Below are 13,362 nucleotides of genomic sequence, written 5' to 3'. Positions count from 1 at the left end.
TGTCCTCTTGTAAAAAAACACTATTTTTAAGGTTAGCTCTTCAATTATTATTGAATTATCCTGCTGTCCTTGAGATGGCAGGTGCAATTTAACAATGCTCGTCATAAATCTGGGTGTGGAACAGAAACTATAAAGATCCATGTTGTCCCTGGTATCGCTGAAAGTCTTAGCTTTGCCTCTTGATATTTCTCTGCCTGTTAACAGCTATTCACACAGTTGACCACCTGGCAGTATTCAAGCACATCTGCTTGTCACTGTTCTGAAGAGACAGTACAGTGCTCAGACCGAAAATAATTTTTTGCAGTCTCCATCTCTCTCAGAGAACTGTTTGTTAGAAGTTGGGTTATCAGTTTGGTAGGGTGTGACCTCTATCAATTTAATAATCACAATCTGTTTAGGCCAAAATACAGTTCTCAGAGAATCTCTGCTGAACCCTGGGAAATTGTGGCACAACAGCAGGCAATACCCAGAGAAATATATGTAAAGTTCAAGAAGTACTAACCATTTTAAAGATATAAAAACACAGTAAAAAGCCTAAACTAATTTAGAACATCAGTTTAATTAGAAAGAAACACCAAGATCATTAAAATTGGATACAGAGAATGGGAAATATCAATTTCTAAAGTCATTAAGCAAAAAGCACCTAGAATAAATAAAGCATTATTAAAAAACAACAGCTGTTGACCCGGACCGAGGCATGATTTCAAGATGATTAAAATGAAGCAGAGATCGGATACACCAAGCTATTTATCCCGATCAAAGATTTTACCTTCATTCTTAGTCTCTGCAATGGAAGTCCTTCAGTGGGGCAAGATTCAAGAATGTGGCTGGTGAGGTTCCACCAAAGCAGAATATATTGTTTTTCAAGCTCCCGCTGAAGCCAATGGTTTCGGTGCCAAAAGCTTTGAACTGATCAAAATTAGATTTATTAGCCACCAGGGTCACATCACGGATTGAATAAATTCACCTCGTTGAGCTCCAACATTTTACCTTTGGGTGGAGTCACTTTTTTTCATTCTCAAAATCCTCCTGGCTGTCAAGGGTGGAAACTATCGCTGTTCAGGGCTTCATGAAGCAGTATATTATTACTGTGAGGCCTAGCTGAATGCATTCTGAGTGCAGCAAATATGTCTGAGCAGTACAGGCCTAGTTTTCTTTCACTCTTGGTTGTAGCCTCCTAGGTAACCTTCAGCCGTTTGTCCTAGCCCTCATGAGTGCACCATGCCTCTCTCCAGCCAGTCTCCTCAATTACTAGTTTCGCTCTTGTCAGCTGGTTCTCTTCAAGTCAGGTATCCTTCTGACAAAATAGAGGGCAGTCTCTGATCTCTTTGAGGGAATTTCTGGTCCCTGGCTGATAGCAAGAGTCCTTATGTCTTTGAAACCCTTAGGTTTTCATCTTCTCATGCGACAGGAGTGGCCTTTCTTCCAGCAGGGGCTTCTTCTCCATGTTTAGTCTTCCAGGTCAAGGAATATTCTGGGAAAGTGGCTGTGGTGGCTTTCCAGTGTTGTCCTGTGCACCAGCCAGTGACTGGAGAATATCCCCTATCCAGCACTCTCTACTGTCTCAATCTATGTCTACCTCATGAGGCAAAACTTTCTCTTTGTCTTACTGTAAAATTACTTGAGCACCCATGGGAAATTGGGTTTCTGGTTGAGGGGGGTGAATCCCTTCCCAAGCAGCAACCACAATTCCTGTCAGGGTGAAGTCACAAGCAAACCTCTAATTAACATGTGCTTAAACCTTTGGTAGCTTGGCCCACCACAGTCAGGCTTAACTCCAAGGCAGTGTGTAAAGTATTCATGCAGTATATCAAACAGTGATAAAGTGAAAACACAACACAAGAAAAATCCTACACCAATTTAGAAAAATAGATATAAATGTAATAAAATATTTGAAACAAAATGACCACATTCAAAAATCCAGTCAGTAGAACTGGAGTTATGCAGTGTTAAAGATTGTGGTAAAAATAGTTCCCAAAAGCACAAAGTGCTATATGTGATTATTTGGTCGTGCCGGACCGGGACAAAGTAACCTTTTCAGGCCGCCACAATGGAGCATGGGCCAGATACACGGACTAAGTTAGGCCCACTGAACAAAGTACCTTAAACCCTGGTTGAGGAGTGTTGTGAGATCCCATGTCTCAGATGCACTGCACAGGGGTGGTTCAGATGAAGCTGCTGTCCAAAGTCCTGCATCGTCATTGAGGATGCTGCCAATGATCGGCTTGTGATGATACGTCCTGCATCAAGGATGCATCGTGCAGTAGTGGTTCCGAGGAAGCTGTGGGCTGTGATGTGATGTACTTGCCCATGGATGCATCGTGCAGCTATGGTTCCAATGTGGCTACGAGGAGATGCGCTCCATTGGTTCTGCTCACAGGATCACAGCTGGGGTAGCAGAGTACGTTCAGGCCCACTTCCAAGAGTCTAGGGTGGCACCACTCAAGGAACAAGACTCACAGCAGGCAGAGCCCAGGTGCTTGGTTCAAGGTGGTGGAGCCTTTTATGTTCCTCAAGCTCTCATCTGCAGGTCGTCCAACTAGCCCTTGGAGTCACTCTTGTGGTCCTGGATTCAAAATGCATGTTCAGTCCTTTTCCCTCAGGCAGCAGAGTGGCAGTCCTCCTTACAGAGCAGCACAGCAGTCCTTCTGAATCATCCACAATCCAGAGGTGTAATAATGTGTTGAATCTGAAGGGTGGCCACTTTAAAGTAGGAGAAGCTTCTACAGGCTTCCACTTCCAGTGGTGCTTGGAAATTCCGGTCCTCCCTGCCATGGCCTCAGCTTGTCTAGCGACACAGAAGAATACTGTGAAAACCCTTTGTGGGTGTGCTGGGCAGAGCCTTTGTAATGTACATGACACCTCCTCCCCCTCATCAGGTCAGAGATGACCCATCCTGCCAACACCTATTCCCCCTTTGTCTCACTGCTTGGGAGCATTACACAAAGACCAACTGCCAGCTGCACCTAGTCATGTGACCCAGGATACAGGCTACTTGCACCACATGGTAACAGACAAAACAAGTGCCAGCTATCTAAAAGTGGCATTTTCAGAATTTTGACTTTACCTTTAAAGAAGGTTTTAAATTACAATTCTTTAGACAACAAACTCAATGTTTCTATCTACTCTCATTTGAAAGTTACACTTATTGAACGTAATAAGGGAACTCAATGTTATTCTGATGGAGAGGTAGGTCTTAAGGTAGTGAAAAACAAATTTAATAATTCTTCGCCACCAGGACATATAAAAGTTAAAAGTACATATCCAACTTTTTAAATGCACTGCACTCTGCCTTATGTGCTGTTTAGGGCCTACCGCTGGTGTGACATATGTAAATGCTAAAAAGGAAGGTTTAGGCCTTTGGCAAAAGATTTATTTTGCCAGGTCAAAATGGCAGTTTATAACTGCACGCACAGCCTGTAGAGGCAAGCCTGAGACATGTTTAAAAGGCTACTTAAATGGGTGGTACAATAAGTGCTGCAGGCCTACTAGTAGCATTTTATTTAGATGTAGTACCACTACAATAGGGACTTTCAAATAAATTAAATGTGCCAGTTGACTTTAAGCCACATTTATCATTTTTAAAATAGAGATCACATGCATCTTAGCAGTGGCTAGTAGTGGCAAATAGTGCAGAGTCCTAAAAGCCAACACAAATGGGTTTAGAAAACTAGAGGGTGAAGGCAAAAGGTTTGGTGATGACCCTGTAGAAAGGGCAAAGTCCAACAGCGCCTGCTTCAAAAAAGTGGAAATTGTCTATCAAAAGGCAGGCCTCTCTCTCTTTCTGCACTCTGTCAGTTCCCCCATTCACATGAGCTCTTCACCCACCTGACAGGGTAAAAACTGGTTCTCTCCCTCACTGTGACTAGAGCCTGACTGGCTGCAAGGATCCTGGAGATGAATAGGAAAAGGTGTCCGGCATTTCCAACTGAAAGAAAGAATGATTACAGCTGCTATTTTTTTCTGTCAGCTGTCCTGCACCATTCGCAATTGAGTAATCCCTGCTAAGTGGTCAGTATTTAATACCACACATGAATAAGGTGATAGGAGGAATGCTAATTACCCAGATATACCTTGGATGATGTAAAGATACAGACACGTGTAGAAATGGGAAGCAGACTGTAACAAACCACTCCAAGGTGCACAATGACAAGAGGTGCTTATAGTTCTTATAGTTCTATGTAAAGCTTACAACAATAGTCAATTTTCACTCATTCAGTTTTAATATGTACACTGTACATAACGCCACCTCCGCAATACTTCACAAGCTATATAACATGCGACCCGCATACTGCCCCAAGTGCAGACAAACTGAGGTGACATATCACCATCTCATATTGACATGCCTCAATGGTTAAGTGTGTTGAGGGCAAGCGGCAGATGCCTCTGCAATCATACACGTGATATGTTTTTCACTTTTGCTGTGTACATGGCAATAAATTAACACTGAATACGTACCCCAGTAGTGAAATAAATTGAGAGAACATATTTACAGACAAGAAGACAAAAAGGAGTTACAGGTGCTTCACAGTGAGCAGAATAGATTTGACCCACACTCCACATGCTTGGGCTTCACAGAGACAGCCTTCAGTTCTCCACTGCCCACGCAACCTTTTACCTTTACCTATTCCACAGTACATCTGTAATGCACTGGTGTGAGCCCCTGCACATATGAGGGACCTGAGGAAGAAATAGTCTCTTATTCACTCTGGTACGTATACCCCTGGGTTGTTATACACTTCTTTTGTATCACAATCTGAAGCCTATTCATTAGGGAACTGTAGCGTACTTAAAGTTGTAATGTTCGTGCATTTTACCTGCTTCTGTGAACTGGTGCTGAACTATTTCTAAATGGAAGTAAATTGGGTTAATATAATGCATAATAATGTACATTTATTATAGTTACAAAGGACTGTGCGCTCTGTGTAGGTTTACTAATGAGGAGTTGGACGTTTTGAGGCTCATGAGTGATGTAAGAGATTTTAAAAGAGTACTCCTTTAATAGTACTTTCTATAGTCATAAATTATTTTCGACTCGCCTCCTGTGTTTAGGTATTCAGCACCCCTTTTTAGGGTCGAGCCTGCGTCGCATGCGCTTGCGCATGCGTTTCGCTAGCGAGACGCTTTACGGACTAATAAGGGCTCAGAGCCCTGTCCACATGACGTCAGTTTCTTTCATTGGTTTGTGGGCTTGCCTGTTAGAATCTGCTTGATTTCTCTAGTGGAAGGCACGCATACGTCGTGCCTTTTCCGGTGGTTAGCCTCAAGCGCATCGACCAAGTACAGAAAACATGCAAGGCTCGCTGTTTTCCATTCGGTTTGTGGACTACTTTTTCTCTATTTTCACAACGTGATCTCGCTTGGCAGAAGTCGAGCGCTTTGCATAATATCGACCCTGTTACACAGTTAATTGCACTTTTTCCGGTTTCGTACATGGTTTATGTCGCAAGAAAAGTCCGGTTAGGAGTTTACAACGCTATTAGCTCTAACACGAGCAAACGTGAGACCCTTTGCATTGCAAATGCTTGTTGTAAATGCCAGTGCAGAGATCATGCTCACTTCCAGCTCACTTACTTGCATCTATTCGCAGCTAAGCAGGAGCCAAACATCTTAGGAGGGCGCTAAGGACTCATGGTACTACAGGGCTGCATGCATAGGGCCAAGTGGAGATGAAGGACAGGTTTCAGTAGCATGTCAGATCCTCTCTCAAGTGACACTGCTCAGTAATATATCAGATCCTGTCTCAAGTGACACTGAGCAGATATTAAACGTTTAAGGTAGAAACCCTCCACCACTCCCACAATCCTATAGAAAGAAATGCCGTACAGGTTAGAAACTGTAAACTTCACACTTGTATAGCGCACTAGTCAGCCGTTAGGGTCTCAAGGCGATGTACGCATGCCGCTGTGGAACACCTCCTGGCTTTTCCCTGTGAGGCGCCCACTCCTGGACAGCCCCAGGGTGAAGCCAGCCATCCAAGCGCTGTGAGGGCCGTTGTGGAGATTAAGCAAGCTATTGCCCAGAGTTACAGAGTGGGACCCATTCATCAGATTAGGAACTGAGGCGAGAATTATCTGGTCTAAGGGAATTGAGCCCAAGACCTGCCGAGGTAGGATTTGAACCCTGGTCCCGGGCCACATCTCTGCATCAGGGTCTGCCGCTCTAACCATTGTGGCACACTTCTCCACTTAGATAGATGGAAATGGCAGCAATAAGAATCTATATTGACAGAATAACCTGTAAGTACACAAACCCCCACATGGCAGAGCTAGGAATATTTAGTGGCAATGTAGTGTAGTGCTTTATGGTCAGACGTTTCATTGCAGATCAACGCAGAGTAAAAACCAGACCAACATTTTCAAACTTCCAAAAGTGTAAATTCTTAACGATTCAGTAGTTTTGGCTCTCTTTCGTTTTAAGCCAAGAACTGAAAATGTAAAATCTAAACACAGAAAACTTGCTGTAGCACAATCAAGAAGAGCGAAGATTGTTCGTTTGCCAGCTCCGAACCGCTACATATGCCTCAGTAGAGATCTGATTCTTAATCCACTGACGATGCAAACCCGTCTGAACTGAGCCTTCACTCTACCATTATAGCCCGCTGCCAAGGGCCTATAACGAGGGAAAGGGCCTTTAGCAACAAGTATAGCCCAAGGTTAGAATGTTCTAAATCAGTGGTTCCCAAACGTTTGACTTCTGCGGAACCCCACTTTACCATTACTGGACCCCGGGGCCCCCCACTGAATCATTATTGGAATCCGGGGACACCCTCCCTCCCCCCACCCCCACTCAGTCATTATTGAAAGCTGGGGACAAAATCTGTTAAGATTATTTAATTTTCAAAGCAGTCGCTGACCCCCTGAGGAGGCTTCGCGGACCCCTAGAGGTCCACGGACCACAGGTTGGGAACCACTGTTCTAAATTAAAAAGGGAGAAACAGAAAAACAAATATTGGAATCTTGGAGCAGAAGAACTATAGGAGCCACTATTAACATTGAGCCGCTTGAATTTACTCAATGCGGCTCCCAACTTTCTAATGTTCTAATATAACATTCATTTTAGGCCTGTGTTGTGACCTCTAGTCAGTGTTAGGCTTTTGTACATCCCAAAGAAAAATTTGTATAGAAATGGTCTGATTATCATTCTAAGACTTTGTTTTGTGAAACATTTTTTTCGACTTCAAACTCAGTGTATATGAAGATGATTATGAATACATATTTTTCACGTTTACCAGGTCCATGCAGTCCAGGTTTTTCGTGTTTGCATTCTAGTGCTTGTAATGCGGTTTTTAGAATGGGTTAAACAGAACTACATGATGCAGAATAAAAACAAAATGAACATGGGTGCGATGAGCTACAAATAGGTACTGGGATAAATGAGAGCTCAGTTAATATTGAATATTATGCTCACAGACTGGTCTGCGCTCCATGTGTGCATGTCCTGCACCTGTGTAATTGGGATCACATACCAGTCGCCTGGGCAGCAACTAGTAATTGTCAGCACAGGCTGAGCCAGCAGCCTAACAGAAGATTTGAGAAGTCTAAAAATAAAATTTTGCAGATGGATGCACTCCTGCTCCAGAGCGTGTCCTTAGCATCTGTGTACAGTCATCATCAGTGCACAGGCCCAGCCTCTGTTGAATATATTTAAATAGTAGTAAATGTGTTTTTTTGTAAAATGTATTCCATTAGACATACACATAGTACAACATTTCATTTCATAAAATAGTCCAGCTTTTGGATGGAATACTTGAGGCCTAAGTCCAAACAAGAAGTGCAATGTGCATAATAACAGTTACAGCATCTCATGTCCATTCTACGCCCATCTTCCAATACATGGAAATAATAAGTTATATTACATATACCTTAAAATCAGATAAAACATAGGATAAAAGCTAATGTAGACTTTCTGGTGCCATAATAATATATAAATACTATAAAGCAAGCCTACTGTTCATTAGGTGTTTTCCCGCAGGGTGGTTATAAATAAAACTGGACAGAGGACTCAATACATTGCAAACTGGGGAAAGTTCACCAGCCCCTAACATAGGCTTACTAACCAGCTGCATAATTCATTCTTTTCTTGATTGAACAATCAATCAGAAAAGGGAATGGATATGCTTGATGAAACTCAACGTGCCTTGCCGATTGGCCTGCTCAACCAGGCTTAAAATGTTTGACCTTTTTCTTTCCTTATCAGCCCTACTGAAAATAAATATTTACGAAGGGTAGCCACTGTGTAAATAAATATGTCGCCCTTTAGAACCCTTAGGGCCTCAATGTGCCTCCAAATGACTAGATGGTTACAAACTGGATGAATCAATTTGCATTTCGGCTTTTTGTATGCAGGGCAGAAAAACTAAATATTACTTATGCTTTCTTATGCAGTCAAGGAGCACATAGTACAGAGGCCATTTGGGTCAGTGCTTCTGCCGGCATTCCACACGGATGTAAAGGACCCTATCTCAAGTATGCCACAACGGAACTTCAAATATAATGTTTTTGCAATTGCTGTTAGGGAATATCTATGAATGCCTCATATGAGGGAGTGTCTTTGAAAACAAGAAATGTACCTGTCTCTCTCCCTAGGGTGGAAGACTGAGAAAGATTAGCTTGGATATAAGCACAATAGCAGGCTTTTAGATGTTTCTTTGAGGCATAGGTCATCAATGTGAGGTCTTTCCAGGATTGGGCATGCCTAAACCAAGAGAAAGTAAGGCCTGTGTCGATGGACAAATGTTCCTTTACTGGATTAAGGTAAGGCTTAAGCTCCTCTGTGGTCCAAATCCTTACCCAATACATTAGGGGCCTTAGCTGGGCAATATCTCCTACCCGTTTGAGTGGTATTAAGGGCGTACTCTTGGGGAGATAATTTATGTTCACTAAGAGTGAGGGGTTCCATATTCATGTGGCCCCAAAGTTCGATGCCATATGAGGCAGCTGATTGGGCGTTTAGTTTGTATAACTCTGTGGCCGGGAGTATGACTCTTGATGTTGTCCCTTGATGTTTTTTAATAAATAATTGGTACCTGATATTGAAGCACCGCCCTTCTCTTCTGGATGTGGGGGGACCACGAGGCCCTGCTATCTAGCATACATATTCATATCTAAAGACCCACTCCAGTTTTTTATTATCATGTCTAAAATGTTTTAAAGTGATCTGTGGAGTCTGACTACCATGAATTTGTTTTTTGAAGAATTAATCTCAAGACATCTGAACCCACAAAAGGAATTGAAATTGTCCAAAAACTGCTGTAATCCCATAGGAGTCTTTGAGGTTGGAAGAGTGTAATCGGCGAATAGTAGAGCAGGGACACTATCGCCTTCTAATTTGGGTGCATCTATATTTCCTTTCTGGGGCCTCAATAACAACGACAAATAAAGAAAAAAGGGTGGGCCCAGCACACACCCTTGTCTCACACCTCTGTTTATTGGGATGCGGTCTGTTAGTTGTCCATGATGATCCCATCGCACTTGGGCATAATTATCTTGATGGAGTTTAACTAGTTCGCTAAGCAAGGTGTCAGGTACCTCTGGGGTTTTAGTGACACCCATAGGAGCTCCCGGGGGACCAAGTCAAAGGCTGCTTTGAGGTCAACAAAGGCTGTGTACAAATGGCCTTCCCTAAGCCTTGTATACTTCAAAATTATAAGAAGCAGCCTCAGTACTTGGTCCGTAGTGCTGACCCTAGGTCTAAATCCAGCTTGATAGGGGGTTAGGATCTCTGCACCCTTAATCCAGTCATTTAATTTATTTAACAGCTGCCGCATGTATACCCTTTCAAGAGTGTCCAGAAAGCTTATTGGCCTATAATTACCAGGAATAATCTCTGCCCTTCTATGGGTCGGGAATTGGAGCCCCTGAAGCTATTGCATTTAACATATGGGGCCCAGACTAATATATCATGGCGAAGTAGCTCTCCAGGGATTTTGTTTGGTCCTGGGCTTACCCAGTTTAATTGCGGTGACAGCTGCCTTGGTTTCCCTAAGTGTAAAGTAAAGGTATGGAGGAGTGAGGTTAATGGGGGTGGGGGGCAAGCAGGTGCAATGAAGTCAATTGCGGCACAATCATATATCCTAGTGAAGTGTCCTACCCAAGCCCCAGGACTCAAGTGACAGTCTATTTGTAAAGTGGAGCTCCTGCTCATATAGGCAGCTATTTTCCCAAAAAAGAATGTCACCAGCCCTGGCAGCCATTACCAGATCGCTCCAGCTGGCATCCTTCCACCTGGCTCTTGCACTTCTTACAGAAGTCCCTGGGCATACGAATTTCAGGGATATTTTTGTTTTTTAGAGCATTCATTATTACTTTCCTTGCCGCCCTACAGTCCTTTGTGTACCATGAATTACTGTCTACAGTATGTGCACTAGTATGGATGGGTTAAAATCAGTGTTAAAGATGATACCAGTTTTGCATGAATATCAGTAATAGAAATCTCAGGATTTTCCAAGTTATTTAGTGGAGACAGGATCTTCACAAATACAACATATACCTCTGTCATAGTCTCCGCGTTGCCCACAATTGAGGGCCTCTTAATAGACCTATGGTGTTTCGCATTATTGACATTTTTTGTGGTGGTGCAGGGGTAGGGTAGTTGTTGGAGGATAGTGGTGCTCTCCTCTCTTTTATCTGCTTCAAAATCCTGCAATCCCCACATGGTGACCCTAATCATGATGTCATTAATTTTTGACCGTATAGAACCTTTCTTAAATGTCCGTGCCCCAAGTTTATCAGATAGGGATCTGCCATTACATGCCCTCATTGCGTTTAATGTCATGAAGCGGGTAACTTGCATGGCAGCCACTGAACTCAGGACATAGGATCTTGAGTTGAGGGAAGGAATACCCCAGCTCTCATCCTCTTCCTCCACTACTAAATCATATCCATAAATAGGTTCAAAGTCTATATTAAAATCTCCACATATAACAACCATGTCCTTGGAGTTAATCCAGCTAACAGAATGTTGCAAAATGTTTAAAGGAGGTGATTTCTCACTTCTGCTCCTAGGTTTACAATAGATATTGAACAAATACATGTAAATCCCATGCAAGGAATTGGTTTTTAACCCCAAAATATCTGATGAGTCAGGATTATAAATTTTGATTTGTAAGTTTAACTAAATTTTTACCCAAGTCAAAAGACCCCCTGATGCCCTGCCTTGAACAGGTGGAAATGCTTTGGCATGATATGTAGTATAACCAGATTTAAACAGGGGTTCAGTTGCTCATGTCTCCTGGAACATACACATGTCAAATTGGTCTATATATTCCCACTATTCAGTTGCAAGTTCTTTGGACCTAATACCAGCAATGTTCCACAAAGGAATTCTGATTGTTTCTGCTAAGTTGAAACTTTGGCCAATGTGAAGAGAATCAGAGAGCAGAGCCACCTGGCTATAGGCTGTACTTATGGGGAGGGCAAATCTGTGTATGCCCCCTTTATTGGTGTCAGGTTGGCAGAAGCTGTTATCACATTATCAGGATAAGGATCCAAATCAAGAGCATCCAGATGACATCCTGTGTTTGTTTGTACTTCAGTTACATCTCTTCCGCAATTCATGATGAAGGGGGGATCCACTGCATGGCAATGAGCCCCCTTTAATGGTACTAGGTTTAATGTACCAGTGACTCCAGAATTGTAATCAAAGGAGTTTTTTTAAACTATATTTAATGTTTTTTTACCATGGCTGTTGACGGAATCTTCAGGTCAGGGTGTATCCCTATTAAAGGTGAGTGCAGCACCTGCTCTATAGAAATACCCTAGTGGAAGCACTTTAATTTGGTTTATAGCGGAAGTCATTAAGCTCAATCACCGTTAAAGCAATTCTACTACTAAGGGGGATTTGAAGTTAACTAACACACAGACCAAAGGGCAATTGGGGGTATTTGGCTGGGGCTCCACCTAAATGGCGACCTAAATGGATTTTTGTGCTAGATGTCCTTTCTTTCCATGAGCTGCTCCCTGCGGGATCGCTCTTTTGTATTACCCGCTAAGTCTGCTGTGCACTGGCAAGTTGTAGATTCAGGCTGACAACACGTTTGCAGTAGAGAGGTAGGATCAGGCCTAGCCTGCTCAGTTTGATGTAATGGCAAAATAGTGGAGGGAGATCTATTTCCAACCACTGAGGGAGGAGGAGTCCTAAGGCCTCTATTTCGGTAACCGGGGCATCGAGGCGAGCCACTAGGAAAGCTAGCTATGTCCTTAATATATCTCTAAATCTGTGTCTGCAGCTCTCTATTAACATAGACATGTACTGGGATGAGGGTTCTTAAAGACCCTCATTTGTTGCAGTCGTAAGTGACTCAGGGTGCAGGTCGCACTGCAAGATCTTATCTAGTAAGCATCTTGAGTGGTTAGGTAATGTGAGGTTCATGATCTTAGCTCTCTTGCTAGTTTGTTTTGGGGGTGTTATCCATTTGGATTTAGGGACCAGGGGAGTGATGTGATCAGGCAAATGGTTGTCATTCTCCGCACTGGTAATGCCTACCTGGGCATGGGCCTGGGCCTGAGATTGCAGTTTTGATGTTAGACTGGAAACTGGGCCCTGGGATGGGGTGGCAACTAGTTCAAGATCTATGTCGGCCTCTGGGGTAGGTTGTAGGGGTTGTGAGGCCAGAGAAAGAGAACCTAGGTTTAACAACATCCTTCTTTCTGAGAGGGTGATCTATGTACTCACTTCCCCTACCGCCCTCTCAAGCTGAAAGTTTATACATTTCAGAGTAGGGGTAGGGGTAGGGTTGTGAGACAGGGCCCCCTCTAGTGCCCTTTTCCTCCCATTGCTATGTACTAATCAAGACAATCTTTAGCAGAAATTTGGTTGGGTTAGGTTATAGGTTCCCCTCTGAGGATGGAGCCAAGAAGGGTAACACAGCCAAACCCAAACTTCTTCCAAACTATGATGAACTAAAGCGGGCCCAGTCTCATCCGGATTGCTATAGATCAGGTGTCTCCAACCAGTAGCTCAGGAGCTACGGGTAGCGCGCCAGCTCCATGGAAGTAGCTCATGGAAGGGTAGCTCAGATCTTTGGAGCAGCAGTCAGCCAAACAGACATCTGCACTACCAAATAAACACACACTGTGACAGCCTGCAACATGACCACCAATCTCCACTCACAGACAAGCAAAGTTGCATAGAGATTGATTGTGCTGCAGCCTTCATTCTATCAATCACTCTGTGTAAATGAATATTCAGCCATGAAAAATGACCAAATGAGCAAGGGTAGAGTGTCTCGTGTGTGGGTCTGCAAAGTGCGGTCACTATCGGTAATCCTATACACGGGGGTCAAAATTGGAATCTTATTCGATGTGGTCAAATTGTGGCAGTGATAATATTCATGAGTAGCTCGGGTTTTATTAACTGATC

The 13,362-nt window shown here is 43.2% G+C and overlaps 1 protein-coding gene across 3 annotated transcripts in view; it reads left to right on the top strand.

Moving 5' to 3' along the window:
- Positions 1-13,362, top strand: part of MYLK4 (myosin light chain kinase family member 4) — a 608,560-nt gene that overhangs the window by 558,352 nt on the left and 36,846 nt on the right. The gene's annotated exons all lie outside the window — the stretch shown is intronic.

The sequence above is a fragment of the Pleurodeles waltl genome, chromosome 2_1, assembly GCF_031143425.1.
Source record: "Pleurodeles waltl isolate 20211129_DDA chromosome 2_1, aPleWal1.hap1.20221129, whole genome shotgun sequence".
In the NCBI taxonomy this organism is placed as follows: Eukaryota; Metazoa; Chordata; class Amphibia; order Caudata; family Salamandridae; genus Pleurodeles; species Pleurodeles waltl.
The sequence above is the reverse complement of the archived record's forward strand: the minus strand, read 5'-3'. Positions and strand labels throughout refer to the sequence as shown.